The following is a 15,072-nucleotide window of genomic DNA, read 5'->3' on the forward strand; positions in this document are numbered from 1 at the left end:
GTTCTACTAAACCAGATTTTTCTCGGTTTCCTCTAGAGGGCAATGTCATATAAATATTTAAAGCAATTTCTGGGTTCTGTCAACTGGGAATTTTAGCCTGTCTTATCTAGGAATTTGCAAGACAGCAGCGAAAATTGTTGCTTAACATGCTTTTAAGATGTGTATATATGTAATATAACCTGATTCTCAGGCTTGTAGAGTGCAGTAGCTAATCCCTTTAAGAAGCAAGAAATATGTTCTGCATTTTGGGTATTCTGGAATGCAAAGAGGGAACTGCTGATGAAGACCTGTCTCTCTTCTCTACCTGTGCAGCTTCAAGGATTTCTAGGAGCTGGCCCTCATGTGACAATTGTAAAAAAGATTATAATCCAGTCCTCTAAGAATGAAGTTACCAGTTGTTGTAGTTTATGTTGGTAGCTGGAACTTCAAAGCAGAGGATAAATCTAAATACCAAGTCTAAAGGGTTCATAAGACCTAGGAAACAAAAAAATATTGTGATATTATTTATTTGCATAAGAATTTATGCATATATTCCTGTGTTCACTAAATTTATTGCTTGTTTGATGGATGTTAGTAACAGCAAAATTTTCAAATTATTTGTCCACAGAAACAGCCGCTAACATTAGTATGAATCAAAGGTGGCCAGTCTGGACTTTAGTACTTTAATTTATGGGATATTTTTAGGCACTGTAGTATAAAAATGGCAACTATAGATAAAGGCTGTTTTATTTTTCTTAATGCGCAGGTGTAGGATTTGAAACACATTTCCATGGGCATGAATTTCTTTTTTGTTACCTGTATCATTATCTTCTTTCCTTCTCCTTCTTTTCTTCTCTCTCTTTACTTCTCTCCTTCTGACATTAGTAAAAGAAAAATTCCCTCTTGACATTGCAACATGAAAATGGCTTTAGGGATTTCTTCTACAATTTTGTCTCCTTTCCTCTCCTGATGGCCACTAGTCCTTTGGAGATTCACCATAATGGCCTTATCGGACTATCTTGCAAATCCCATACATTTACTGAATTTGTGGGTTAACATTCTTGATAAAATATTTTTTCCAAAAGAGTAGCAGGCAATCTACAGTTATCAGGTTCTTTAAATGAATAAACATGTTAGTTTGTTTTTCCCCAAACAGGAAACACAATTAATTGAAGTAAAACACTTATTCCCCAAAGTGTTTTATTTTGAAAGCAATGGCCTGTGAATAAAAAAGCTGTAGTTGCATTGGCTTCAAAGCCAGTAGGCATTAGGTAGCAAAGAAAGATTTGCCATGTACTTTTGCGTTATAGCAACTCCAAGAAAAATCTGAGGTCTTCTGCTGGTTTTAAAAACTTAAATAGGGGAGAATTGCTTTTTAATTATTTCTGCTGGCCAAGCAGGACTTTATCTTAAACTCTGCCTTAATAGAAGTGTGATAAGCAGCTTGCAAATGTTAGGATCCTGAGAAAAATTTTTAGAGACCTCAGAGGAAACTAAATATTCTTAGTTTCATTTTTCTTGCTGCATGAGAAGCTTCATGTTTGAACCTTATATTCATCACCAACTTCATTTAGGGCTCGTGTTTAGATCTCACTCTCTCTAAATTAGCTGACAGCTTAATGCTTAATCAAAGGGGGATTATTCCACGCCTGGCTGGAAAGAGCTATGTTTGGGGCTGTAGGTGTGTGGGGAGGTTGGTTCACCCTGGGCTGGGATCTCTGTTTGTGGGCAGCCCAGGGAATGTCATACCTGCAGGGCTGCAGGTACTGAAGGAACCACCAAGGCTCAGAGCTTCATCTTCTCATCCCCTCTGCCTTCCTTGCTGGTGGTCCCTGCAGTGCAGCTCTCTTGCTGCTATGCCTGACATCTCTGACAATTCTCTAATACCATGGGCTTCGCTGGAATGCCTTCCCACTCCAATTTGCCTTCCAAATTTGTGTATCAGTCCTAGCAATACACTAAATAGTCTACTCCCTGATCTGATTTTTTATTATGGCCTGCATTTGGAAAGTAAGTGGTATATACAGCAGAGCAGAAAAATATTTTGTAATCCAGTTTCATCAGGATGAACTATGTGGTTAAAATAAATCAGATTTCGGTAGTTCATCAGTTATGCTGTGGAGAAAGAATTAACAGTTAAAAAAAGGTGTACAGATGCCAAATAGATTAGAAGTTAATAGTTAATGCATGTAATTCTAAATGGACAAGGGTTTACAGGGCTCTGCCTTTAAAAGGACTCTATATTAAATAGTGGATGAGAAAGTGGAATATCAGTGCTTTATAAGAATGATTTTGTGGCTTAAATGCTTTCTCTGATGACCTGGGAAACAAATTATAAACTGTGGAAATGAATTTAGCCAGCATCAATATTAAGAAAAAAATCACGCGAGTTAGAGAAGTTAACATCTCTCTTCAAACAGGTAGATTTCAGATGAGCTTCAAAACAAAAGAGGTAAATGATGAGAGAGTAGAAAAAATTTAGGATGGAAGAACTTAGAAATTCATTAATCCTGGCTGGGTGAATAATAATCAGAAGTGTTTTGTCTAATATGTAATTAAATTAGATATCATTATCTGTTGAAACCACTCAGCCAGCTCTAATAATCAAGGAAACCAATCCCAAGTCCAGGTGTTAGCTCCCACACTTCCTGAGGTTTTTCTGGCCTGTGGGATATTCTCTCATTTAATGATAATATCAATAATAGTATTAAAGAATATGAAAAGTGATAGTCTCCCTTTTTACATAATCTTCAACATGCAGAGCAGCACACGTGGGACCCACTGTCAATGTCCTGCATCAGGAGAATCATGCATGATTTTGCAAAGCCAAGCCAAGATCTCCTCTAGATTAAAAAATGTCATATACCGTGCTATATATGGAGTCATAAGATGGTGTAAGGATCCAGCATGAACCCAATGTAAAGGACTAGTTTAAATTCCATGTAAAGTTTTGACTTCTTCACATTTTAGTGGCATTTGTTATTTGCTTGCAGCTCGTGCTGTTTTCTGTAGTAAGCCCATGCTGGTTCTGCCTTTACCTTCCATTTCTCTTCTACATGCTTCTTTTTTAAATCATTGACTTGTAAGTTATGCTTTCATAAACTGTATATGGCTTAGAGCTACGTATCTACCTCCTGTCAGGGTCTTACAGCCTAATGGATAGCACTTGCGGACTTAAGAAGTGTTGGGTCCTGGTCAAGCCTTTTCCCCACGCTGTGAACAAGTCACAGTCCTGGTGAGAGGGAGGTGATGACAGAAGCTCAATTTCTGCAAGTGCTTGAGGTCTTGTGGGAAAAAGTACCTTATTAAATGCTGGGGTTTATGGCAGAGCATTTCTTTCCAGGTACTTGCTTGTCTGGTGCAGGGTTATAAAGTCAGAGTACCTTCACAAAGGCTGAAATTCTTTGAAATACCTGTTTCTGCAGAAGTACATTTGAGTGATACAAATAAGCTGTAGCTGAGGAAATACCTGCCTGGTTATGAATTTAGCTATTATCTAGTCTTCCCAAGTGTCTCCAAGAGGCGTCAGTGTACAAGAGCAAGACTTATTTACCTGCAGAGTTTCCTAGAATAATGACAGCATGGAAAAACTGAATTCTGTTTTTCCTAGGCCTTGAAGCAAAACCCCTGTCCTTTCCTGTGCCTAGTGCTTGTTTTATAAGAAAATAATAATAATAATATAAATTTCCAAAAACAAAACCAAAAAATCATCTCAGCCTTGTTTTTGTCATTGTGATCTAGCCAACACACAGCTGAAGTCTGATTTCCAGACACAGTATTTGAGATTTGTGGTGAATTGAGAAGGTCCGAAGCCAAGCCTGCTGGAGCTGCCAGTTTTCTGTTTGGAGTGCTTGCTCTGGTTTATAAAACTTTGCATATTATACCTTATTGGGTTATCTTTTAGAGCTGAAACAGTGAAAAAGTCTCAAAGGGCTAAAGATTTTAAATGGGAGTTTATTAAAGAAAAAGGGGCCACTTTATTGCTTTATTGGGAAAATGTGATTAAATAGTTTCCTATTTAACACAACTCTTACTTTGTGAGAACTTCCTTGCAAGTATGAGCAAGCTAATTGGGAAGCTGAGGAGGAACCGGTACCAATGATAAGCATGTGAGAAAGAAAAACAGGATTAAATACAATCATATAAATTCATTGCATGGAAGATACAAACCTGGGAGCAGCCTGGTAGTACAGGGGCCACTCCCCTATCCAAGTTCCCAAACTTTACTCTCTCTCATGGTTACTTCACATGTTCCCCTTGCTTTGTGGTCCCAGTTTGCCAGTCAAGGGATATATGTGGGAGTGGTGTGGGAGTTACAGTTGCAGACACAGAGAAGAGGTTTGTATGTAGTCCATGGTATACTGTTTCTGGGGTTTCCCGGGTCTTGTTTTCAGAACTAACTTGGTGCATGGAATGGGACAAAAAAGTGAATGTGAGGTTAGGCCGAGAGTTTCCTTTTTGGTCAGGTTTTGCCACGTACTCTTTCAGCAGCATTCTTCAAAGTAGCCTGGAAATTGTGTCCTGGAGAAATAGCTTGATTACATGTACAAGTTTTAAACTTATCATTGCTCTTCCTTTTCCCCAGGTTACCTGCATATGGGAACTTTTAACCTTTATATTGTGCCAATTGACCAAAATATTCCTGTGTCACTGCTAAAGCTTGATTTTTTATTTTTTTTTTTTTCCTTTCAATTGATGGCAAAATCTGCTCCTGACTTAGAAGGAAGGCTTGCAACCTTACCATATGAAAACCTGAAGCCAAAGAAGGGCATTTCTTGCTTGGAATACCCCTTCTTTCTTAGTACCATTGAGAGGCTAACTATTTTTCATCTCTTGTAAAATGGTTACATATTCATTGAGCGGGAAGGAGTTGAAACCCAAGTGTTAGGAGACAGAGAAGCAGTTTCTGATTTTCATATGTGTAAGCATTATGCAAGGCAGATTGATTAACTAAAGAGGTGACTTTTGGTTTATGACCACGTAAAAGGAGAATTGAAACTGCAGGATGTATTCTCAAATAGAGTCAGCTACCCCAGATTGATCCAAAAGAAAACATCACACCACAAAAAAAAAAAAAAAAAAGGTGCTAAGAAAGAGTCATAAATCTTCAATCTAACAAGATTAAGAGATAGCCTCTGGAAAAATCCAAAAGGGATCAGAAATCAGAGAAGGATCCTGTTCTATGGAGCCCATAGGAACAGTGTCTGAGTTCGGCAATCAGTACCAGATGCTGCTGATACATGGTGTGGATCTTGTAAAAAAGAAATGCTGGACCCATTCAGCCCAAGCAGATTAAATTTGTATTAGTTGGAGCCTGTAGATTGCTTTAGCAAGCAAAATTGAGCCTGGGTGTTAAGATGATCTGGATCAAGAAACCCAAATTAGGTTTCCTCCTTAAAGAGGAATGAGCACATTTTGGCACCAGTTTTCATAACGGTTTTAGAAAGAAAATATTTGGAAACAGATGCAATATGTTTCTGTATATTACATCCAGTCTGTGAAATAAAGCTACTCTCTCTGACTGCACAAAATGGTCAGGAGACTCCTGGAACAAAATTCCCACTAAATTTTATGTGTGTTTTAAGGAAGACTCTTGAAACATTAATAAGTGGTGAGTGGATGGCACATTCTGATATGTGCTGGGAAGTATGCACAGATGAAATGCAGGATGGTTTGCAATGTTTAAAAAGTATACAAGATCTTCCACTTGGAATATCATAAGGATCACAGCATATTACATTAATGGAGGCTATTTTAGCATAAAATGAAAGGCACAATCTCTGCAGCCCGGTCTAGGACACTGTCGAGAGTAATATAAAATGACTCCAGGGTGGAGCACAGGTTGCTCGAGGGGGCAGCCTCTGTTGTAACCTACATTATTTTTGTAGTTAAGGGAAAAGTGTTGCTTTGATAGGAAATCCTAGTGAGCAAGCATATATGGGCAATGAATTGGGAACTTGGGAAAGTTAATCCCTGAACTGAGAGCTTGTATAGCCCTACCTGCTACACAAGTCCTGCTAGCTGGGATGCTGGTAGTGCAAGTAGAGCCTAATCATCCTGGTGAGTACTTGCAAGGAGGTAAAACACTCTGCTCCCAGGTTTTCTCTGAAACATACAGTGCCAGAACTTGTGTTACTCACCTTGAGAGGTGTTTGAAGGTTGGTGCACTCCCAGCAGCCTCCTTTAGCAGAGGGGCTGGCCTTGCTACCCTTGGCCCAGCATCATCCTGCGGTTGAGCTTGTACCCAGGGCTGGAAACTGGCACTAGCCCTCCTCTCCATGGTCCTTCCCTCTCCTGTCTATATCTTATGCTTAATCTGCCTTGTGTTTTTTCTGGGATGTGTGGTCATGTTCCATTTTGTGTCATATGTCAATCACTTCCAACACAGCAACTGAGGGAATGCAGGGTGAGCACCTGGAGGCTCCATCCTGCAACAGATTGTCAGTCCTACCTTGATAGGCTAGTTGCTCTCTTGCCCAAATCAATTTTCTCTGTTAGGTTTGGAAATCCCAGTATGAGACTTGAACAGTCAGAGGTGTGCAGAACCCTTCCAACCTGCAGCAGCACCTTGCTACCTCCAGATTGGGGTTGTTGGATCTGAGGTACATTTTTCCCCTCTCTGTTGACCCTTCAGGATTACAATGAGATGTACATCATGTTATGTGTGTACAGAAAATATTCAGATTGCTGTTCTTGTGCAAAGGAACAAATTCCCATGATAGCTGCATTCCCCTGGGCTGCTGAGCACCCCGTGCAACATTTTACACTCAGCAGAGCTTAGTTGAGTTAAAAATAGTTCTTCTCATCAAAATATTTCTTGGTAATAAAAATGTCCTTAGGATACTTTGTGAAGTGGTAACCTTTGGACATAACAGGGTAAGGAAAAATCAGAACATAGTCTTTAATACTGGGGGGGGGGAAAGTTTGTCTTAATTGTGCATTATGGGAGAAAGTTGAAGAGCAGAGAAAAGTGTCATCACCTTGGGGAGGGAAAGAATGGAATTTAAATAGATGTCTAAGGTTGAGTATGTAATGTAAGATACTACGTCTTTGTTGAATATTTTTTCCTTCAGTGGTTGAAAGTTTATCTGGTAGAAAATGTCTGACTGTGTGAAGGGGATGAAGGTTTTGCTGGGAGTCTTTGAATTCAAGGCAGGGTAAAGCCTGGCTTCTCACTTCTTATTTGATTTTAGAGGATAATGTAATTCTAAATTTGGCCCACAAGTTATAATTTCTAAAAACAAGCTTGGATACATATTTCCACCCTGGGAAAAAAAAACCCAAAAAACCACCACACTTAGTGATAACAGATTGTTTTGAGCAAATGTATGTTACTGTGTAGAGTCTCAGAACTGGGCCAGACACTGTACAGAAATGAATGTATTAACTGAATGTATTAACTGAACAGAAATTTAAATTAAAACAGAGGACATTACTGAGAAAAATGCATACAGCATACAGGGATTTCGATGTGAAAGACAGCTTGGTGATTTTTTTTTTTCATTCTTATCTTGGTTTGAAAAGACAGGTATCTGCTAAGGAGAGGTGGGGCCTCTCTAGGAATGGGGAATTCCAATCCCTTCCCTCCAAGTTATTATAATTTGGAAGATTTAAAAAAAAAAAAACTTTTCAGCCAGAGCTATGAGGAAAGGAATAACAGTCCTTTACTAGTAAATATAACAGGACAGACAAACAACAACAGCAATAATAATAAACAGAACCAAGAACCCCGAGGGGCTTTGTCTCACGAGTCCCGGGCAGTCTGATCTCTTGGGATGCCCAGAGCACCAAACCAAAACGGTGGAAACTCGGCGCTGGAAACAATGGGGTGTCCCGGCAGGCAGGGGGTGTCCCGGCGGGCGAAGTGAGCAGCGCCGGAGAAGCTGCGGCGGCTGGACCCGGGCTGACCCAGCTCCAGCAGAGCAGGCGAAGAACTCCGAATTCTTGGGCGCTCTGGCAGATGATAGAATTCTCAGGACCGGACCCTCCATTAACAGTGGACTCCTCACGCAGCAGTCGCCCGACCGTCCTCTCAGAAACCGAGAGCGGAAGAAACCACCCTTAGCTCCTGGAGCCCCCGAGCCTTTCCCTCCCCGACTAAACTAAGTGATCTACTTCTTTTGCATGGGTTAAGCACCCTTTAACTATCAGTATTTAGTCTCCTAGCAACTTATGGGGGGAAAAAATTCCACAGGAAAACTTAAACCCCAACAATTCTAATAACTGTAACTGGAGTTAAATGTAGCAGATAAGGCAAATTGCCTAAAAGCCATGTGATTTCTGGCTTATTGCTCTTTATTTTACTTTGGCAATACCAGTACATTTCCTTATATCTGTTTTCTGCTCTCCAGTCTGAGCTATTGCTTTGTATTTTGAAATTAAATACAGTATACTTAATGCCATGTAAATCACTACTGTTGTGAACTATGTGATATCATATTGTTCTAGCACTACAAATTTACCTGATTTAGAGAACTGCTGGGTGAGAAGGCTTTATCCCAAATTATAGTACCCTCTAAATAAATCCTACAAGAACAAAAGGAAAATAATTAAAAAGTGAGGTGACAGCTGTATAATATGGATATATTGCATCATGGTTTGGAATTTCATGGAATATTCTATAAAAGTAAGTATTTTTTAAATTTATATAATTGGTTTTTAAAAATACCAGCTTATAAATAAACTGCACATGCATAAAATCAGCTCTAATATGATTGCTTACTAAATATAAATATTTCACAAACAACTCTCTGCCCTCGGAGCTCAACCTCTGGCTAATGGAGCATATTTTCAGATCATATTCCAGAAGGGGGATTGTGGGGAGCAGTGGGAGGGGGTTATCAACACCTTACCGCACTGCAAGGAAACTACCAAGCAAAAAAAAGAAAAAGAGTCTACTGGAGACTAGTGATCTTAAATAAATTTAAAATAACAATTAGCCTTAACATAGGAATATGGCCTATAGGGTAAACACAGTGTCAGCCCTCTGGGACAAATACCCTATGTGTGGGTTTTCATTACCAACTACTGACTGTATTTTGAGTGGTATAAAAACAATAATTATGGACAAGTGAACAGAAAAAAAAATTGAGAGATTCAATTTCTTGACAGCTCTCAATACAGTTTCTCATGGATTGCTTTCCATATTTCCATATTTTACCTAAATAAATTTCTGTTGTAGAAAACGTCTGACTGTAGCCCATGTAAGTAAGGAGCAGAGATGGAAATCTTGCTGACACACAGCGACAGGGGCATCAGAATGTCTCCTAAAAATCAGTGAAAAATCATCTATTTTCCTACTATTTGTATGATGGCAGGAATAAGTGAACATTTACAAATAATTCTAGTTCAGGTCTTGTCAAGGCCTGTCTGCCTGTAATTCACACATAAGACCCCAGTAAAGATTAAGGACTGGGTTGTTTTCAGCCAAACCTGGAGCTGCTTGAAATTTTTTTGGTCATTGGAGTTGTTCTGCACACCCCATGAACTTAGAGCCAGCACAAAAAGATGAGGGTGTAACTCCCAGTTGAGTTCTGGGTGGCTCCAGGGGCACTCTGGGTATGGGCTGGGGTACTCAGCTCTCCAGGACTGTTTACAGTAGTTGTGTGATGGAGCTATTAAACTTGCATTTTTTAAAAGAGATAAACCAACCCAAACTACTCTTGTTGTGCTTGTGTGCAGAAGAAATGGAGAGGGAAAGGTTTTCTCTGCAGCAGATCTCTCATAGTATAAGAGCATATGGTGCAGAAATGGGGCTTTCTGGGAGTGTTGGTTTCAGAGGCTCAGGAAAGTCAGTGACCACAGATTGGCCAAGTGAATTGTGAGGAGAACCATGCAGAGGTCAGGGAAGTGATTTTTGTATTTACACGGTCACAGCTGGGAGCAGAGCGTGGCTTTTGCACTCCTTGACTACACCCTGGCAAGCTGGATGCCCATACAGTATTAACCCTCATTTGTGTCATTTTTGTGTGGTTTTGGCTGAGTCCTGAATTTGTTGTTTCATTTTAGGAAAAAATGGAACACCACATTGTTGTCCTGGCTTATATATTGTCCTGGATGCTTATTGTGTTTTAAAAGGAATTTCTTTTAAATATGCACATTCATTCTGATGCCCATTAGATCCATAAAGGTCTTGGATCCTGGGAAGGTGTACCATATAATTAACTTCTTCGCTGTGTGTTGTGTGTCAGGGATGGCAGACATCTGGTGCCCAGGACACAGCAGTATTGACAGAATGCAAATGTCTGACTTGTAAAGAACAAATATTTCTGGTGCTTCCAGCTTCTGCAGGTAATGCTTGAGATAAAGCAAGGCTTAAAAATGGTGCAGTTTAAGGTACTTAGGAACAGAGCTAATACTTAAGAACTTTCCTCAGTTGTTTCCTTGAAGTGTTAACTTCTCAGACTCAGACATTAGCGAACCCGATTTTAGTGACATTTAGTTTGTACAAATGTGGCCCTGTGGTGATTTGTGCTATATGTTGTTTTTCTGAATGTGAATCAAGAATTAATTTGTACAAAGACAATCATAAGGAAAGAGCCAAAAAATAACAGCAGTCCCAAAAACACCATGCAGCATTACCCCTGTGCTGGGGCATGGGATCCAACTGCACCTTTATTAGCTAAGCACTGAAGTGGCTTTTTCTGTAGCTTTCTTCTGACTGCCTTGGGAAATGGTTTCATCAGTCCACCATCCTTAATTTTCTTAATTTTTCATTTTTGTAATCCTGAAATTCAAGCTAGAAATTAATTTGATGCCCAACTCCGTGGGGCAGAAGAGGATGATCTGTGCTAAGTAGTTCTTCTTGCATATGTATGAAGCCAATTTTCTTTAGACAGATTTCTTTAGATAAATCAATGCTTTATCTTTATCTTTATAGAACCGTATGACTCAAATCCTGTTTTGGCTTATAGCACAACAGATTACTTTGAAATGCACAGCTGCGTGTATGTGCGTAAAATATGTAAATGCTATCAATATTCTTTAAAATAAAAGCTAAGAAGATTTAGGGCCCAATCTCCCAAATTTCAGTGCGATGTTGGCTCCTAAACAGACCTAGAAAAGCCCTGCACAGCTGTCACCAAGCGGGGAAGTGCCTGATAGTTCTAGACTTTCCTGGTGCCCAAGAGGCAGTTTCTGTGCTCTTTCCAGAGCATTTCAGTCTTGCCTGAGCCTGAGCAGCTCATCCGTCTCCTTCTGCCACAGGACCCTGCATGCCATTTCCCTCTCCACTGTGTCTCCTCAGGCCAGTCAGGAGGAGAAACTACCTTCTCACTCCCTCGGCTTCTTCTGCCAAGGTTTTACCTGTCAGGACTTTGAGTTTTACTTTGGATTTGAATAGGAAATTGGGTCATATTTTGTGGCCCATAGGATAAACATTTGCTGGATCCCTCTGGACTTCCAAGTATGATAGGAGATTGCCCAGAATAACTGCTGAGGTCTCTTTTCTGTTTATGACTATAGCATAAATAGTTAGTGACACCAAAGGAGGCATCCCAGGGTGTGATTCCTGTTCCAAAACAGTATTATTTTATACTTGTATTATACACAAACAGTTTTTGGGTGGGGACTCAAAACAACCTCTCCTCCCACATTAATATCCTGAATTTTGGATTCTGTTCTGCGCAGAAGAGGTGATGGGGAGGCCTTGGGCAGTAGTCTTCTGGGAGCTACTTATTTTCCTAGGAAAATAATGCTGGTGAGCATTTCTCTCCTCTTCAGCAGAGGCTATGGAATTTGCTGTCCATATCCTGGATGAACTTCCCAGCCCCTCTGCTGCTTGGAGATGGATGCAGCCATTGCAGCCTCCTCTCACTGGGCTCAAAATCTGATCTCTGCTTTTCAAATGAAGGGGCTTATAAGTCTGGGATTATTATTATTACTATTATTATATTTTTTTTCCCCCCTCTCCTCAGGAGATGTCAGGACATGAATCATGGTGGGAAGGGAGGCATTTCCTTGTTAGCAGTGTTGAGCCCCAGAAAGACGCACATCCCAAGGACTGAAAGCTTCCCTTTGGGTTGCTCTAGGTATGTTAACTATTGGTGTGTTTCATTTTGGCACCTAATTAACTGCCTATGCTCCCTGGGAGCTGAGACACTGACATCAGACCATGCATTTTGCTCCAAGGAACACAGATCAGAGGCTCTTCTGTCACCTTCTGAGCCCCTATCTTTCTCTAAACTTATGGAAGGCTGAAAATCACACTGAAAATCCTGAAAAACAGGAGAGACGGTTTTTCTGTGCATGGTAGTTCTTCTGGGAGCCAGAACTGCTGTAAGCAAAGCTAAGCTTTTAAAAGATGGCTTGAGTACAGCATGGGACTCAGCAGAAGAATGTAATCCCTGTCCATCTTGATTACAATTGTGATCTACTCACTCCTTGGGTAAATATAGTTTTGGTTTATTTTTTTTTCTTGGTGTTTTTTGATGGTGCTGTTTTTGTTCTCCACCCCCCCCCCCCCCCCCCCCCCCCCCCCCCCCCCCCCCCCCCCCCAATTATAGTGATGGGTTTTCTAGCTGTATACAGTGTTTACAGCCAAAACTCCTCAGGAGTTGGCTATGACCAGAGCTGTATAGTTTAGATGGCAGAAGCAGAAAATGCAATACTGGCTGCTGTTAGGTCTGCTGGGAACCGACTGCCACACACCTGGAAAATGGCCGTGAGATGTTAAATGACAGTCTGTGATAAAGACACTTGGCTTTGGCACGACAGGCCAGGCTCTGGGGAAGGGAATACTTCCTGGCGGTTTTGTGGAGGCAGCAGTGGGGATTTTAATTTGGATGCCGCGAGTGGGAAATATTTTCAACGGGGCGGGGGGCGTATATACAGGACACCTCTCAACAGGAGCTTGCTTTGGGTGGAGCAAGTGTGAAACGCACCGTGTTCCGCTGGAAAGCGACCAGTGAAGGTGCCCGAAGGCAGCGCAAGGCTGCTCGGCACATCCCCCCGGCGGGGGCGGCCGGCGCTCCGGGACGGGTGGGCGCCGGTGGCGAGGGCCCGGCTTCGTCCCCGGCACCGGGCGGGGGAGGGTCCCTGTGCCCGGGGTCACCGCTCCCACCTGCGCGGCGGGCGGGGCGGGGCGGGGCGGCGGCGAGGGGCCGTGCGTGGCCGCCTGCAGCCGCGCCCCGCGCTCGGGAGGCGGCGGCGCCGCCGCCGAAGGTGCCTCCCCGCCGGCAGCAGCGGCAGCGCTGCCAGCAGCAGCAGCAGCAGCCGCCGCCACAGCCACCGGCGCAGGAAGCCACCGGCCCCGGCGCAGCCGCCGGCCCGGGCACGGGCACCAGCACAGCCACCGCCACTGCCGCGCACCGGCTCCGCGGCTCGGCGCCGGCAGGTGATGGAGCGGATGAGCGGGCTGGGGGGCGGGCTGCGGAGACCGGCCGCGTCGCCGGCGGTAGCGGGGAGGCTGAGCCCGGCGGAAGCACGGAGGGCGAGGCGGACAGGAGCGTGGAGCCGCAAGTTGTGCCGGCGGCCGGAGCGGGGCGGGTGCGCGGCGGCCCTGGGGGACCTGGCTGCGGCCGCCGGGGTCCGGAGGGTCCGTGCGGACGGCGGGGGCCGCGGTGACCCGCGAGCTGCGGGACTCTCCCCAGCCCGTGCTAGGGGCATCGGGCTCGGGGCTGGGCAGAAACTTCATTTGCGATCTGGCAGTAGGGTATGGGTTCCCGTGAGGATACGACTGGGCTCAAAACCACTAAACGGTTCGTTTGGAGAAAATCTTTACAACTCCAGGCACAAAATGCTTTCCTGTAAGACACACGAACACCAGATTTTTAAAATGAAAGCGCTACTGAGAGCCTTGCAGTGGATTTTCTCTTGGCAAGCCTGCGTACTGAAGGTTTTTAATAAGGAAAATATAGTCTTTCAACTGGATGCAATAAATAGAGCTGAATTATTACTGCCTAAATCTATCATGATTCCTGGCTTTCAGTTAGGAGAGCTTTTGTTGGTACTCAAGTGCCACACCATCGCGTTCCTTAAATATCTCCTAATCCCGAGCAAACAAAAAGTCTGTTGGTGCTTAGTGTGTTTCGTGCATGTAGGGCAGAGCTGTACTTCATTCTTATTTCTTAGTTACTTTGTGTTGATACAAATCCAGTGCTTCTGCTCAGCTGACTTTTGGCAGGGTCGTCTCTTTCAGCGGAACTGGGGGACCTTCTAAATGAAGCTAACAAATAAAATATGCTTTGAAATGGAGTGCAGATGGAAAGCCTCTTAAGTATTGTGTTGCACAACAGTGTGCTCTGTCTGTGTGTGTATTCGGCTCACAGAACTGGGGTTTGTGACTGCATCCACAATCTGAATTGGACCCTGTTCTGTTCAGAAATATCATGCATTACTCTCTGAAACAGCAGTAGTTCTGATGTTAATTCATCTCTCTCCTGACAGGACTTTTGATGCCAGACACCTCTGGTCGGCATGTTTCTTAGAAATTTCTATACCTAGTTTTCTAATTCTGAGATATTCTTAAACTGTGGATTAAGAGGAGTAACTGGTGTTTGCTAGCTCAGATGGGTGGTGTCCCAACTTTTTTAGAGCTGTTTTGTGAGTTATGCAGCTGTCCCTTGTATTGTACAGCACCTGTGAATTACTGTTTTGTACTGATAGCAACAGACTGATATTAACATCCTCAACAATAGAAACTGAGGTTCTCTATCCAAATTTCTTCAATTTCTGCATCACACCCTTTCTTCACAGTAGGGAGTGTCCCTTTGGCTCCATCTCCTGGCTCAAAAAGAGGATCCCCCTTCATTGAGAAGGTATGGAGAGATGGGAAGCCTCTGGGTGATACTGGTAAAAAGTGGGTAAGAAGGCTTTTTCTTCATTTTGAACTGTGTGCTCTTAGGTCTCTCCACTCTGTTGGAAGGTGGAAATTAGGTTCTCGCTTTTATTTCCTGCAAAGAGAACATGTCTCTTAGGATACTTCTTACGAATTGGAAAGATTTTTTACTTAGTGACTAAATATTATCATGGTATTTAGAAAATTGTAATTTAGAGTTTCATTCCTCTCATGGATCTGCTCTCAACAGAAGGGTTAGTCATCTTGCCTAGTACATCTCTGTGTGTGATCTTTTAGTGGAAATGTGCTAATGATAT

At 42.6% G+C, this 15,072-nt stretch overlaps 1 protein-coding gene across 5 annotated transcripts in view; it reads left to right on the forward strand.

Moving 5' to 3' along the window:
- Positions 1–15,072, forward strand: part of PDZD2 (PDZ domain containing 2) — a 204,817-nt gene that overhangs the window by 78,122 nt on the left and 111,623 nt on the right. The window contains exon 1 of one of the 5 annotated variants that reach the window (XM_040089769.2): positions 12,773–12,889. The exons of the other annotated variants lie outside the window; for them this stretch is intronic. The gene's annotated coding sequence lies outside the window, so the exon portion shown is untranslated. Of the gene's footprint in view, positions 1–12,772; positions 12,890–15,072 lie in introns of those variants that run through there. 5 annotated transcript variants of the gene reach the window in all.

This window comes from Hirundo rustica, chromosome Z, assembly GCF_015227805.2.
Source record: "Hirundo rustica isolate bHirRus1 chromosome Z, bHirRus1.pri.v3, whole genome shotgun sequence".
NCBI lineage: Eukaryota > Metazoa > Chordata > Aves > Passeriformes > Hirundinidae > Hirundo > Hirundo rustica.